We start from the raw sequence: 13,880 nt of genomic DNA, 5'->3' as shown, positions 1-13,880 counted from the left end.
TTCTTAGAAGATGAGTTTTTTTTTTTTTAATAAGAGTTATCAAGGAATTGCAAGAAGTTTGTGTCTTGAATTAACCTTTTTTTAAAGGACACTGTGAAGAAATAAAACCTCAGATTGTGAGATTCTGATACAATGCTACCATTCAACAAACCCAGTCTCCCTTGAGTCCTACAGGTTCAGCTGAAAGAAACAACTTTGGTTTAATTGGAAGGTCTGAAGAATCCTGTTTTATACCTTTTAGTTCAGAAGTTGATCCCCCTTGGGCTTTTCTTATTTACCTGAATTCCCCAGAAGTTATAACCATCAGAAAAGGGATGACAACAAAGATTTAGGTTATGATAAGAGCTTTCAAAAGTGATTATGAAGAGGCTAGGGTTTAAAAGCTATATATATGATTATAATGTAAAACTAATGTATTTATCTTTTATGAATGCAGAAATTCTTGGCAGTTCAGGCATCTGTGCAATTAAGATGCTATGAAATTTCTTTGAGCAGTCCTAATTTGGGTTTGATGCAGTCTGTTTGTTTAAAATGTTTAGTAACTCATGCCCTAATTGCTTGTTTAAACCCACACTGACTGACAAGTTTTCTGTTACAATTGATAAAATATAGATCACCCTGAATATTTATACATAAATTGTATGTGAGTGACACTTATGATTAACATAAGCTTAATTTGTTAGTGAAATAAAAATTTTCAAAATGTCTTCATGTGTTCTACTGAAATAATTAGCAGAGGTCATTAATCAAAGAAGTTCTTTTTGTTCTTAATTATGTCAGATGAATGACTACACACAGAAAAGAGTATCTGGTTAGTATTAGGCTTTCATTAAAAAGGCTTAATTTTTTTAATGAACCAGATAATTTCAGAGCCTAAGCTACTGTGATCAAGTTAGACATTTTTAAAAAGTTCATTAATGATTTAACTTCAAGAGGTTACATATGTTTCTGTCTTACCAAATTCACTCTTTCATTTTAAAAAACTTTTGTGGGATTTCGTGTATTTTTAAGGAATCCAAATTTGTAAATCTACTTCATCATCCCTTGCAAATTATAGGGAAGGACATTAATTTCATGTTAAACAAAGTGAAGCTTAACTCATTTATCCTCAACAAACTAATGAAAGCTAGGTTCCAATCCACTGTAAAAATACCCAAACCTTGTTTATGCCACCCAGTTTCTTAGCTCACTGGATCAGGTCTTTGTTTCTATGAATTAGATTATTATGATCCTAAAATTAAAATTTTAAGTTAAGTGATTTATAAAGCTTATCTTGAATTTCAGTCTTCCTCTTCTTTCCCAAGTAACTATAGATTTTCCAGATTTTATCCAATTATGTTTTAGTTTTCTAGCATTGTCTCCTAAAGGAAATCAGTCCTGAATATTCATTGGAAGGACTGATGCTGAAGCTGAAACTCCAATACTTTGGCCACCTATAGGAAGAACTGACTTATTGGAAAAGATCCTGATTCTGCACAAGATTGAAGGCAGGAGAAGGGGACAATAGGGGATGAGTTGGTTGGATGGCATCACTGACTTGATAGACATGAGTTTGTGCAAACTTCAGGAGTTGGTGATGTACAGGGAAGCCTGGCCTGCTGCAGTCCATGGGGTTGCAAAGAGTCAGATGCGACTGAGAAACTGAACTGAACTGAACTGAACTGAGCATCGCCTCCACCATTTCTTTCTTTTTGTTAGACCATAGTGGTAGGAGCTAGAGGAATCCTCAACTCTAAAGATACCAATCTTATGTCCACAGGTGACATAAGAGAATCTCTAAAATTCTGAAAGCCTTTTTCCTTTTGCTGTGATTTTAAAAATGAGACTCTACCTTTTGGCAGCAAATGTTTCTTTGATTTATAAAACTTGTGATCAAGTCAATTAAGGGATTCAGGAATTTTGTTTTTGGAAATGTGACTCTATCGGTAAGTAAAGCAGGAAAGAATATTCTTACTCTTATAAAAACTCAGAAGAGAGGTGATTTGTATTTAATTACCAAGAGATGACACATATTTTGTCTAGTGTTGTAGGAAAATGCAAAGAATGGAATTGGGTAGAATTAATATAGATGGGGCATGGAAAATACGTTAGTTTTGTAAGTATTTTTCAGGAGGGAAAGTGATCTTTAAATCACTGGCCTCAGTTTTTTTTTATTATTTTATTTTTTAACTTTACAATATTGTATTGGTTTTGCCATATATCAAAATGAATCCATCACAGGTATACATGTGTTTCCCATCCCGAACCCTCCTCCCTCCTCCTTCCCCTTACCATCCCTCTGGGTCGTCCCAGTGCACCAGCCCCAAGCATCCAGTATCGTGCATTGAACCTGGACTGGCAACTCATTTCATATATGATATTATACATGTTTCAATGCCATTTTTCCAAATCATCCCAACCTCTCCCTCTCCCACAGAGTCTGGCCTCAGTTTTATGCACAGAAGAGAAGTTGAATATACACAGAAATGACAAGAAAGATAACTCATCAGGGCATAAGGAAAAATGAGTATCACCTACCTTACAACAATCATTTGTCTTACAACAATGATTGTAAGACAGCAATGTTGTCTTACAACAATTGTTGTCTTACTACAATGTCTTACAACAATGTAGTCCTTACAACAATCATACAAAACTCATTTGTCTAGGAACTTTTCTTATAGGTTCTCCTGTATCTTAGCCCTGAAGTCAGTAATTGTTCTCATGTGTAAATTAGTAACTATCATTATCATTTTTATTTAACACAGTTCAGAATTGAATTATCAGTTTATTTATAGAAATTAATCTACTTTCAGACAGTTAATAATTGAGTTTTGAATCTACCAGGTTGATAAAACAGACTACGAATTAGTGGTGAACACTAATAAGATAATACAGAACATTAGCTCCTGTCTGAAAAATATTGCCTGACATTTTTAAAGAAAATATGAATTTGAAAGAAGTCTTCTTTCCTATAGCCAGTTTCATCAGGCCTAGTAAAAGGGCTACGTGTTTCCCTAATTAAATAAATAAATAAAACTAGACTTTGCATGAAACATTATCACCAACATTTAAAACCTTCCCCTTAGTCGAGGAACTAAGCTGAATTTCAATAATACAATGAGTTACATAATCCATGCATGGCTTCCTAGCAAACAGCAATTTAATTGAGGGGATGTATACAGTTGATTCGGAGAAGGCAATGGCACCCCACTCCAGTACTCTTGCCTGGAAAATCCCATGGACGGAGGAGCCTGGTATGCTGCAGCCCATGGGGTCGCTGAGTTGGATATGACTGAGCGACTTCACTTTCTCTTTTCACTTTCATGCATTGGAGAAGGAAATGGCAACCCACTCCAGTGTTCTTGCCTGGAGAGTCCCAGTGATGGTGAAGCCTGGTGGGCTGCCATCTATGGGGTCCAACAGAGTCGGACACGACTGAAACAACTTAGCAGCAGCAGCATACAGTTGATTGATGCATGGATGATGCAGCATGGTACATGCTCATTGCTGAACAAGAGAGTCTCTTGTTTATAGAAAAGAGTGTTCCTCAGAGAGCTTGGGGGCAGTTGTGGAAGATTTGAGAGAAGGCAAATTTAACAGAAGTGGGAGCCAAAGAAGAGAGGATGGGCTAAGATGGAAGCAGGATAGTGGCAGAAAGCAGGGAACTCTACAGATTTTTTTTTTTTTTTCTTTTAAGTTTGGAGTGACTGGATCAGTTTAGCTGAAGTTTTATTTATTTATTTATTTTACATTTTATAATGAAAGTAAAAATGAAATAAATATTGTGTTATACATGATTTAATAATGCAAGCAATTTGTTCTTACAAAAATGTATATGAGTATTTTTTTTTAATTTGGTTTGAGATTTTGTAATACAGAGATTTGAAGTTTAAGAACTAAGTTTATTGCATTGCATTGCTTTAACAGGTGTCATCACAGTTTTCTTGCTAAGTTTCATTCATGCCCAACTCTGCAACCCATGAACTGTAGCCCACCAGGCTCCTTTGTCCATGGAATTTTCTAGGCAAGAAGACTGGAGTGGTTTGCCATGCTCTCCTCCATGGAAAAAATGTACACACAATAAAAGAACTTCAATGTCAATTGAGCCTACTAAATCATGGTACATGTTTTCTAATCCCATCATCATTCATTTGAAGGTGATTGATGAATCTATGTGATGTATTTCTATCTACCCTGATATCCAACTGCAAACTATTTCAAAAGTTATTTCTTAATTGTCACTTTAAAATGTGGGGAAAAGTTTGTCCTTCATTGGAAAGCTAGGCACTGTCCATAACACACTCTTTCAAGTTATTTGATTCTGATTTATGGGAGTTATTTTGTAATTCCTTAATGTACTAATTTCTATTGATATCATTTCTGATAGCAATGGAAAAGAATTCTGGTCTCTAGATGTGCAGATGTATTCTGTCTAGTGTTGGGCAACCCTCTCATTTCCCCTCTAGCCATGGAAAGAACAGCTTAGCGTCCATTTGCACTTTCATTTCAGTATTCCTGATCTATTAATGTATTTGCTTTTTGGATTCTTCTTTCATCTGGCTGTAACATCTCACCTGTTTCCTTACTAATGTGCTAAAATCGTAAACAGAGATTCATTTTCTTATGGTATAAGAATTATAACTTGACCCCTTTTTGAAAGTTAGCCTTTAAAAAACAAATGGATCCAAAACCCCAAAAATTCATTTGGAAGACTGGAAAAGAAGTTAGAAAATTTCCTCTTCAAGTTTATATGTGCAGACACAATTGTTTTAAAAAACCAGGCTTCCTTTATCCAAAAATGGAAATAGTTCCAATATTAAAAATATTAAAAATGTGATTTTCATAAATTAATTTATTACAAACAACTGCATTTCTCCCCTCATCAAATGGCAATTTTATTGCAAAAAGGACAGATTCAATTCATTTCAGTTCAGTTGCTCAGTCATGTCCGACTCTTTGCAACTCCATGGACTGCACCATGCCAGGCTTCCCTGTCCATCACCAACTCCTGGAGCTTGTTGAAACTCATGTCCATTGAGTTGGAGATGCCACCCAACAATCTCATCCTCTGTCGTCCCCGTCTCCTCCTGCCCTCAATCTTTCCCAACATCAGCATCTCTTCTAAACTTTGCATCAGATAGCCAAAGTATCAGAATTTCAGCTTCAGCATCAGTCCTTCCAATGAACATTCAGGACTGATTTCCTTTAGGATGGACTGGTTGGATCTCCTTGCAGTCCAAGGCACTCAAGAGTCTTCTCCAACACCACAGTTCAAAACCATCAATTCTTTAGCCCTCAGCTTGCTTTATAGTCCAACTCTCACAATCATACATGACTACTGGAAAAACCATAGCTTTGACTAGACAGACAGTTGTTGACAAAGTAATGTCTCTGCTTTTTAATATGCTGTCTAGGTTGGTCATAACTTTCCTTCCAAAGAGCAAGTATCTTTTAATTTCATGGCTGCAGTCAGCATCTGCAGTGATTTTGGAGCCCCCCCACCAAAATAAATTCTGTCACTGGTTCCACTGTTTCCCCATCTGTTTGCCATGAAATGATGGGACCAGATGCCACGATCTTAGTTTTCTGAATGTTGAACTTTAAGCCAACTTTTTCACTCTCCTCTTTCACTTTCATCAAGAGGCTCTTTAGTTCTTCTTCACTTTCTGCTATAAGCGTGGTGTCATCTGCGTATCTGAGGTTATTGATATTTCTCCCGGCAATCTTGATTCCAGTTTGTGCTTCTTCCAGCCCAGCGTTTCTCATGATGTACTCTGCATATAAGTTAAATAAGCAGGGAGACAATATAAAACCTTGACGTACTCCTTTTCCTATTTGGAACCAGTCTGTTTTCCATGTCCAGTTCTAACTGTTGCTTCCTGACCTGCATACAGATTTCTCAGGAGACAGGTCAAGTGGTCTGGTATTCCCATCTCTTGAAGTATTTTCCACAGTTTGTTGTGGTCCACACAGTCAAAGTCTTTGGCATAGTTGATAAAGCAGAAGTAGATGTTTTTTTCTGGAAGTCTCTTGCTTTTTTGATGATCCAACAGATGTTGGCAATTTGATCTCTGGTTCCTCTGCCTTTTCTAAAACCAGCTTGAACACCTCAGAGTTCATGGTTTATGTGTTATTGAAGCCTGGCTTGGAGAAATTTGAGCAAAACTTTACTAGCGTGTGAGATGAGTGCAATTGTGCAATAGTTTGAGCATTCTTTGACATTGCCTTTCTTTGCAATTGGAATGAAAACTGACCTTTTCCAGTCCTGTGACCACTGCTGAGTCTTCCAAATTTCTGACATATTGAGTGTAGCACTTTCACAGCATCATCTTCCAGGATTTGAAATAGCTCCACTGGAATTCCACCACTTCCACTAGCTTTGTTCATAGTGATGCTTCCTAAGGCCCAATTGACTTCACTTTCCAGGATGTGTGACTCTAGGTGAGAGTGATCACAGCATTGTGATTGCACTGTATTAGTGTCCTAATTATTTTGTCTCCCCACATCAAGCTAAATAATTTAATCAATTATTTTGATGAATCCAACTGAATCAAATGAAAAGATTTTTATCTTAAAAAAAAAAAACAAAGCAATTTGGGATGAAAGTGTCATTTGGTATAGTATATGTCTACATGGTTTCTTTAATTCTCCACTTTTTTTTCTGTGAAGAGATATAATTAACAAAGCAGTCAAAATAATCATATCTTTGTCTCTAGTCTTAGGTTCAACCCACCAAGTATACAAATGTGTTCCTTCGTAAGTTCCCTTGTGGTCACTGATTTGTTGTAATTAAGAAGTATTTAAGGGGAAATGTATGCATCTATTTAGCAGTAATATACAATAGGTGTAGACTGTTAGAAAAAAGTGTTTCAAAATAAAGTAGTTGAAGGACTACAAATGAAAATTCCCTACTAAAAGAAAGCAAATATTATTTTTCCCAGAATATCTAGATAGTTCAGTCACAAAGTATGTTTAGTTAAATTATATGAATTTATAGTGTGTGTTTGTTACTCAGTCATTTCTGACTCTTTGTGACTCCATGGACTGTAGTACACTAGGCTCCTCTGTCCCTAGAATTCTCCAGGCAAGAATACTGAAGTGGGTAACCATTTCCTTCTCTAAGGGATCCTGACCTGGGGATTGAACCCTGGTCTCCTGAATTGCCAGCAGATTCTTAACCATCTAAGTCACCAGGGAAACCCATATTTATCTGCTTCATGCAATACTTATCCCATCCCTATCTCTTGTAATGGCTTTCTCCTGGTAAGTCTTCTGTTTACTTCAAAATAAATGATAATGAAATGCCAAATCTGTATCTAATATCAAAGTACAAAGCCTATTTTATCACCTGGATCTGCCTTTATTGCCACAGGTATATTTGAATATTCCAAATGGTTGAAAAATAAAGAAAAATTCAATATTTATAAACATATTCAATATTGGCTGCTAATATTACTTTTTACAGCTTATTTGCAAATGATCTCCTACCAAGTAACTCCTTTCACTCACTCCGATTCCTATTGGTTTACTTTCTTCAAACCTTCACTGTAAGGAGACTCTTCAACAATTCCATTCTTACCCACAAAACTCATTTTGATTCATATCCATCTCTTTTTATGATTTGGTGCATTTGCCATGTAGAATTCATTCAATTTGGAAAAGAAAATGATTGGTGCCCAGGAATGCTATATCATGACATGCACACCCACACTTAAGCCTTCATGTATCTATTTAGCAAAACTATTTTTGGAAGACTACACCATAGTGGAAACTGACTGGGAAATATGTACCTTTAATACCTCCTCCTTTAACTGACAGTGAAAATGAATTGTGAAACAGAAGACAGATGCTAGAAAATGTAATAAATTTTAAACACATTAATTGATTTTAATAAGCTCTTAGCTAAGACATCATTTTTTTTACCTAGTCTCTTCCCTTAGCTTGGCAAAGGAGATAGATAAAAGTTTCATTCTTCCAATTACATTTATTTTAAACACCTTTGTAATTCAAAGAAGAAAGGAATGGATAGTACTGCAACAGATATTGGTCAAAAGGGAAATTAAACCCAATATACTTAAAAGTAAATTCTAGACTATCTTTGTAAGACTTATGAAACACTAATACACAAAAATATATTAACAAACAGCAATCTCTCTGTTTAAAAGCTGTTGGCAAAATTCTTCAGAAGAACAGGACATAGAATCCCCAGAAGTATTGATTATCCAAGCTTCACCTTAGATTTTAGTGTAATGCTCGCAAGAATTGTGTAAGGAAAGCATAGACTTCATTGTTAAGTTTAGCATTTTGAGGCCCTAAATCAAATTGAAAGTACTTTTTTACATTTAGAGCCTAGGAGATCCTTGCACATATTAAATGCTTGACTGAAGTCCTCACTTTCTGTTGATTTGGGAATAGTAATATCTAAGATGAGGAAGAAGCCAGAAAGTACAGTATATGAAATTGTATTTTATCATTTCTAGCTCACAGCTTTATACAATAGCAATTAATAGGTGATTTATTTTTATTTTAAAAATTATTTGTAATAAGTGCATTGTACACAATTTTAAAAGGATAAAATTAAGTATTTCTCCTTCTCATGTTTCCTGACTGTTTAGTTCCCCACACCAAAAGGTTTCTTATGTCTTCATTATGTGTATACATAAAATTTACATGTATACATAAACACACAAGGGCCTCCCAGGTGGCAGTAACTGGTAAAGAACCCACCAGCCAGGGCAGGAGATATGAGAGACTTGGGTTTGATCCCTGGATCAGGAACATCTCCTGGAAGAGAAAATGGCACCCCACCAGGAGAATCCAATGGTGGGTTATAGTCTGGTCTACAGAGGAGCCTAGTGGGCTACAGTCCATGGGATCTCAGAGTCGGGCACAACTGAGCATCTGAGCAAAGCAAAATATATACACAAACACATATATCTGTAAGAAGTATAGGTTTTCTTCATTTCATCAAACTAGTAGCATACTCTACATGCTCTTCAGCAACTTGCTTTGTTCACTTAAAATATTATTTGAGATTTTTCTATAGCAGTATATAAAGTGACATTTCTTTAGACACTGTATTACTTTATGTAAATATTCCATAGAATGTTTCCTATTAATAGACATTTTTGTTTATTCCAAACTTTTTGTTACACAAAAGACTGTAATGATTTGAGTTATACATATATAATTGCTTTCATATGTGAGTGTAACAGTGAAACAGAATCCAAAAGTGAAATTAAAGGGTCTACTACTCTATTTAATGTTTTAGTCTTTTACCAATTTATAAACATATAAAAATGCCCTGCTTCTTCAGCCACATAGTATATGATGAACCTTTTTTGATCTCCAACAATCAGCTTAATAAGAAAAAAAAAATCAGTTAGAACTGTTAGAACTGGACATGGAACAACAGACTGAATCCAAATTGGAAAAGGAGTATGTCAAGGCCATATATTGTCACCCTGCTTATTTAACTTATATGCAGAGTACATCACGAGAAATATTAGACTGGATGAAGCACAAGCTGGAATCAAGATTGCCAGGAGAAATATCAATAACCTCAGATATGCAGATGACACCACCCTTATAGCAGAAAGTGAAGAAGAACTAAAGAGCCTCTTGATGCAAGTGAAAGAGGAGAGTGAAAAAGTTGGCTTAAAACTCAGCATTCAGAAAACTAAGATCATGGCATCTGGTCCCATCACTTCATGGCAAATAGATGGGGAAACAGTGACAGACTTTATTTTGGGGGGCTCCAAAATCACTGCAGATGCTGACTGCAGCCATGAAATTAAAGATCCTTGCTCCTTGGAAGAAAAGTTGTGACTAACCTAGAATTGGCTTGATATGAACCAGCTAAAAACAAACTCTATTTCTTTTATTCATTTTAAAAAATATTTATTTGGTTGCACTGGGTCTTAGTTGAAGATTCGGGATCTTCAATCTCCATTTCAGTATGCGGGATGAGGGATTTGTTAGTTGCATCATGTAAGATCTTTAGTTGAGGCATATGAGATCCAATTCCTTGACCAGGGCTGGGTACTGGGCCCTCTGCATTGAGATCACAGAATCTTACTCACCGGACAACTAAGGAAGTCCAAATACTCCTTATTTTAGAATTAATGTTCAGTTCAGTTGCTCAGTCGTGTCCAACTCTTTGCGACCCCATGAATCGCAGCATGCCAAGTCTCCCTGTCCATCACCAACTCCCGGAGTTTACTCAAACTCTTGTCCATTGAGTCGGTGATGCCACCCAACCATCTCATCTTCTGATGCTATCCAGCCATCTCATTCTCTGTCGTCCCCTTCTCCTCCTGCCCCCAATCCCTCTCAGCATCAGAGTCTTTTCCAATGAGTCAACTCTTCGCATAAGGTGGCCAAAGAACTGGAGTTTCGGCTTTAGCATCATTCTTTCCAAAGAACACCCAGGACTGATCTCCTTTAGAATGTACTGGTTGGATCTCCTGGCAGTCCAAGGGACTCTCAAGAGTCTTCTCCAACACCACAGTTCAAAAGCATCAATTCTTCAGTGCTCAGCTTTCTTCACAGTCCAACTCTCACATCCATACATGACCACTGGAAAAACCATAGCCTTGACTAGATGGACCTTTGTTGGCAAAGTAATGTCTTGCTTTTTAATATGCTATCTAGGGTAGTCATAACTTTCCTTCCAAAGAGTAAGTGTCTTTTAATTTCATGGCTGCAATCACCATCTGCAGTGATTTTGGAGCCCCAAAAATAAAATCTGACACTGTTTCTACTGTTTCCCCATCTATTTCCCATGAAGTGATGGGACCAGATGCCATGATCTTAGCTTATTTTAAATCCAAAGGTACTCTAGTTACTGATCAAAGTCAGAATCTCTTTAAATTCTTGACTTCCATTATGTGCTTGAGAAATTTAATTCATTGTATAGGCTATAGGCTGATTTTGTTGTTTTTTTTAGTTGCTATGTCAGAATTTTTGCTATCTTATAGACTGTAGCCTGCTAGTCTCCTTTGTCCATGGGATTTCCAAGGCAAGAATATTGGGCGGGTTGCCATTTCCTTCTCCATAGAATCTTCCCAACCCAGGGATCAAACTCAAGTCTCCTACTTTGGCGAGTGAATTCTTTACCACTGAGCCACCAAGGAAGTCCCATAGACTGAAGAGCTATGAATAATTATATTAGGAAGGAATTAACAGTACATACCTGTGAGTACAGAAGTTGGCATATGCATAGTTGTCAAAAAATATTTCATCAAATACGTATCTCTCGGTGGTGTGTTTTCCCAATATGTGCCTCTTCTTAGTCATTCTCACTAACATCAAGCAGAGTTTTTAAAAACTCTAACAGGATTGAAAACATATAAAATTATATGTGGTAAAGTATTATTGCCATGTAAATATTTTTAAATGATTCACATTAATTCTTAAATTAACACAGAGAAAGCATGCCTAATTGATTTATAACTGGGCAAAAGTAATATGTGACTAACAAAAAAATAAATATAAAAGAAACATATCTGATTCTCCTGTTGAAGTTATGGAGTATGCATCCTTTCTTCCCTTGTATGGAGTCTAGGTTGGGGCTTCCCAGGTGGTTCGGTGGTGAAGAATACTGCTGTAATGCAGGAGACGTGTGTTCAAACCCTGGGTCAGGAAGATTCCTGGGAGAAGGGCATGGCAACCCACTCCAGTATTGTTGCCTGGAGAATCCCATTAACAGAGGAGCCTGGTGGGCTAAAGTCTGTGGTGTCACAAAAAGTCGGACACAACTGAAGTGACTTAGCACACAAGCATGCAACTATCAAACAGGTATGCAAATTCAAATGTCTAGAACTGAATTCAGCCATTTTCCTTCATAACTGCCTCTACTTTTTTGAATTTTTATTATATATTTAGTAAGAAGAGGAAAAGAAAAAAGAAAATGAGTGAGAATAAAGGTGATAAGGGGAAAATGCTGAGATAGTAGCTTAGTTCATACCAAAATTTAAGAAAAAAGACAAGGAAAGAAGTTTCCACAGAATGGCTTGAGAATTGATAGGCTGGAAGGTAAATTATTTAGTGGTATCATGGAAGCCAGAGTTGAAAAGTTACTTACCTTCAGTCAATATCTACACAAATGGAGAGGACGGATTCTCAGAAAAGTCCTCTCCAACTCTAAATCAGACAGTATAGATAGGTCTATCTACAAAGAAGTCAAATCTTTATGCACCTACAACTGTGCTTATTCATTTAATGGGGTAAATTATAATAGAAATGAGAGTCAGAATACTTATTTTTACCTATAAGCAGGCCTATAGCTGAAGAAAAATAGCAGTACAGTGTTCTACCTCTGTAGTTATTACAGAGCATTGCTACAAAAGTGTGCTACAAAAGCTACAGAAGTGTACTTTTAGTCCTTGAAATATTTTAGCCACCATTTTTCATGAATTTGATCCCTCAAGCATTTCGGTTCAGTTCAATTCAGTCGCCCAGTCATGTCTGACTCTTTGCAACCCCATGAATCGTAGCACGGCAGGCCTCCCTGTCCATCACCAACTCCTGGAGTCCACCCAAACCCATGTCCATTGAGTTGGTGATGCCACCCAACCATCTCATCTTCTGTTGTCCCCTTCTCCTCCTGCCCTCAATCTTTCCCAGCATAAGGGTCTTTTCAAGTGAGTCAACTCTTTGCATCAGGTGGCCAAAATATTGAAGTTTCAACTTCAACATCAGTCCTTCCAATGAACACCCAAGACTGATCTCCTTTAGGATGGACTGGTTGGATCTCTTGCAGTCCAAGGGACTCTCAAGAGTCTTCTCCAACACCACAGTTCAAAAGCATCAATTATTTGGCACTCAGCTTTCTTTATAGTCCAACTCTCACATCCATACATGACCTCAAGCATTTACTCATTACAAACTTTTTTTTAAAACAGTCAAAATGATGAGGCACTTGCATAACTTTTCGTCTGTCTGTTCAATTTTCCTCATATTGTAATATTGAGCTTAGAATCCTCCTGAATAGAATGTTCTACTGGGAAAGAGTGGCAACGAAAGATTGGTTGAGCTTTGTGTATTTGGTTGTACATGTGACACTGATAAGATGCCTGGGAATGAAGAGTTCTGATAAAAGCAATCACAACATGACTATAAACAAAGAGATTTAAGTGAGGCATTGCAGAACAACTAGAAATAACCTTTTTGTGTGTTCTCTTTATCTATAGCTTCATCAGTACAGTGTCAGGGACAAACTGAGATCCCAGCTGCCTTTATTCATTTAATAAATTGTTATAATTAATAGCTATTATTCATGCATTTCAGCCCTTTCACATTTAATAACAGCTCGTTCCAATCAAAAATATAAAAACATGGTCAGAGTGGAGTGTGTGGGGGAGTCACAATGCAACTAGTGCATTGGAAACCTTCTTATGGACTGTCATTCCATTTCTTTCCAGCAGAGCACACGTCTTTTTGTATTAGCTTGGGGAAATAAAATGGGAAGCATTTCTGTGTAATTTTAAGAATGGTCTGATTGGCATCAGAGTCAGTTGGCCCCTTTTAAATTTTTCCCCCTGTTCATTTGTTCAGGTATAATTACAGATTCTGTGCAAAATTTCAATGTCAATCCTTATTAATCTCTAATTTCTAATCATAGGCATAAGGGATTTGGAAACTGCATTTCACATTTTACGGCTTTGCAGGGAGAATTGATAATGCTTCTGGTTGGGTGAATATCTGACTACATTCCTCTCCAACTTACCCCCGAGGGACAGTGAGAATAAAATGGACTTAGTGGGAAGCTGAAGCTGAGTTCCAGCTCTTAACGCAATTATGGTTAGATTTATTGGTGGGCGTGACAGTTCTTGGTTGTACAACTCCAGAGAGTAAGAAGATAAATGAGGCTACAACACCTGTGAGACACAGAGGCA

Source organism: Bubalus kerabau, chromosome 8 (assembly GCF_029407905.1).
Source record: "Bubalus kerabau isolate K-KA32 ecotype Philippines breed swamp buffalo chromosome 8, PCC_UOA_SB_1v2, whole genome shotgun sequence".
In the NCBI taxonomy this organism is placed as follows: domain Eukaryota; kingdom Metazoa; phylum Chordata; class Mammalia; order Artiodactyla; family Bovidae; genus Bubalus; species Bubalus kerabau.
This window is presented reverse-complemented; position numbering follows the sequence as displayed.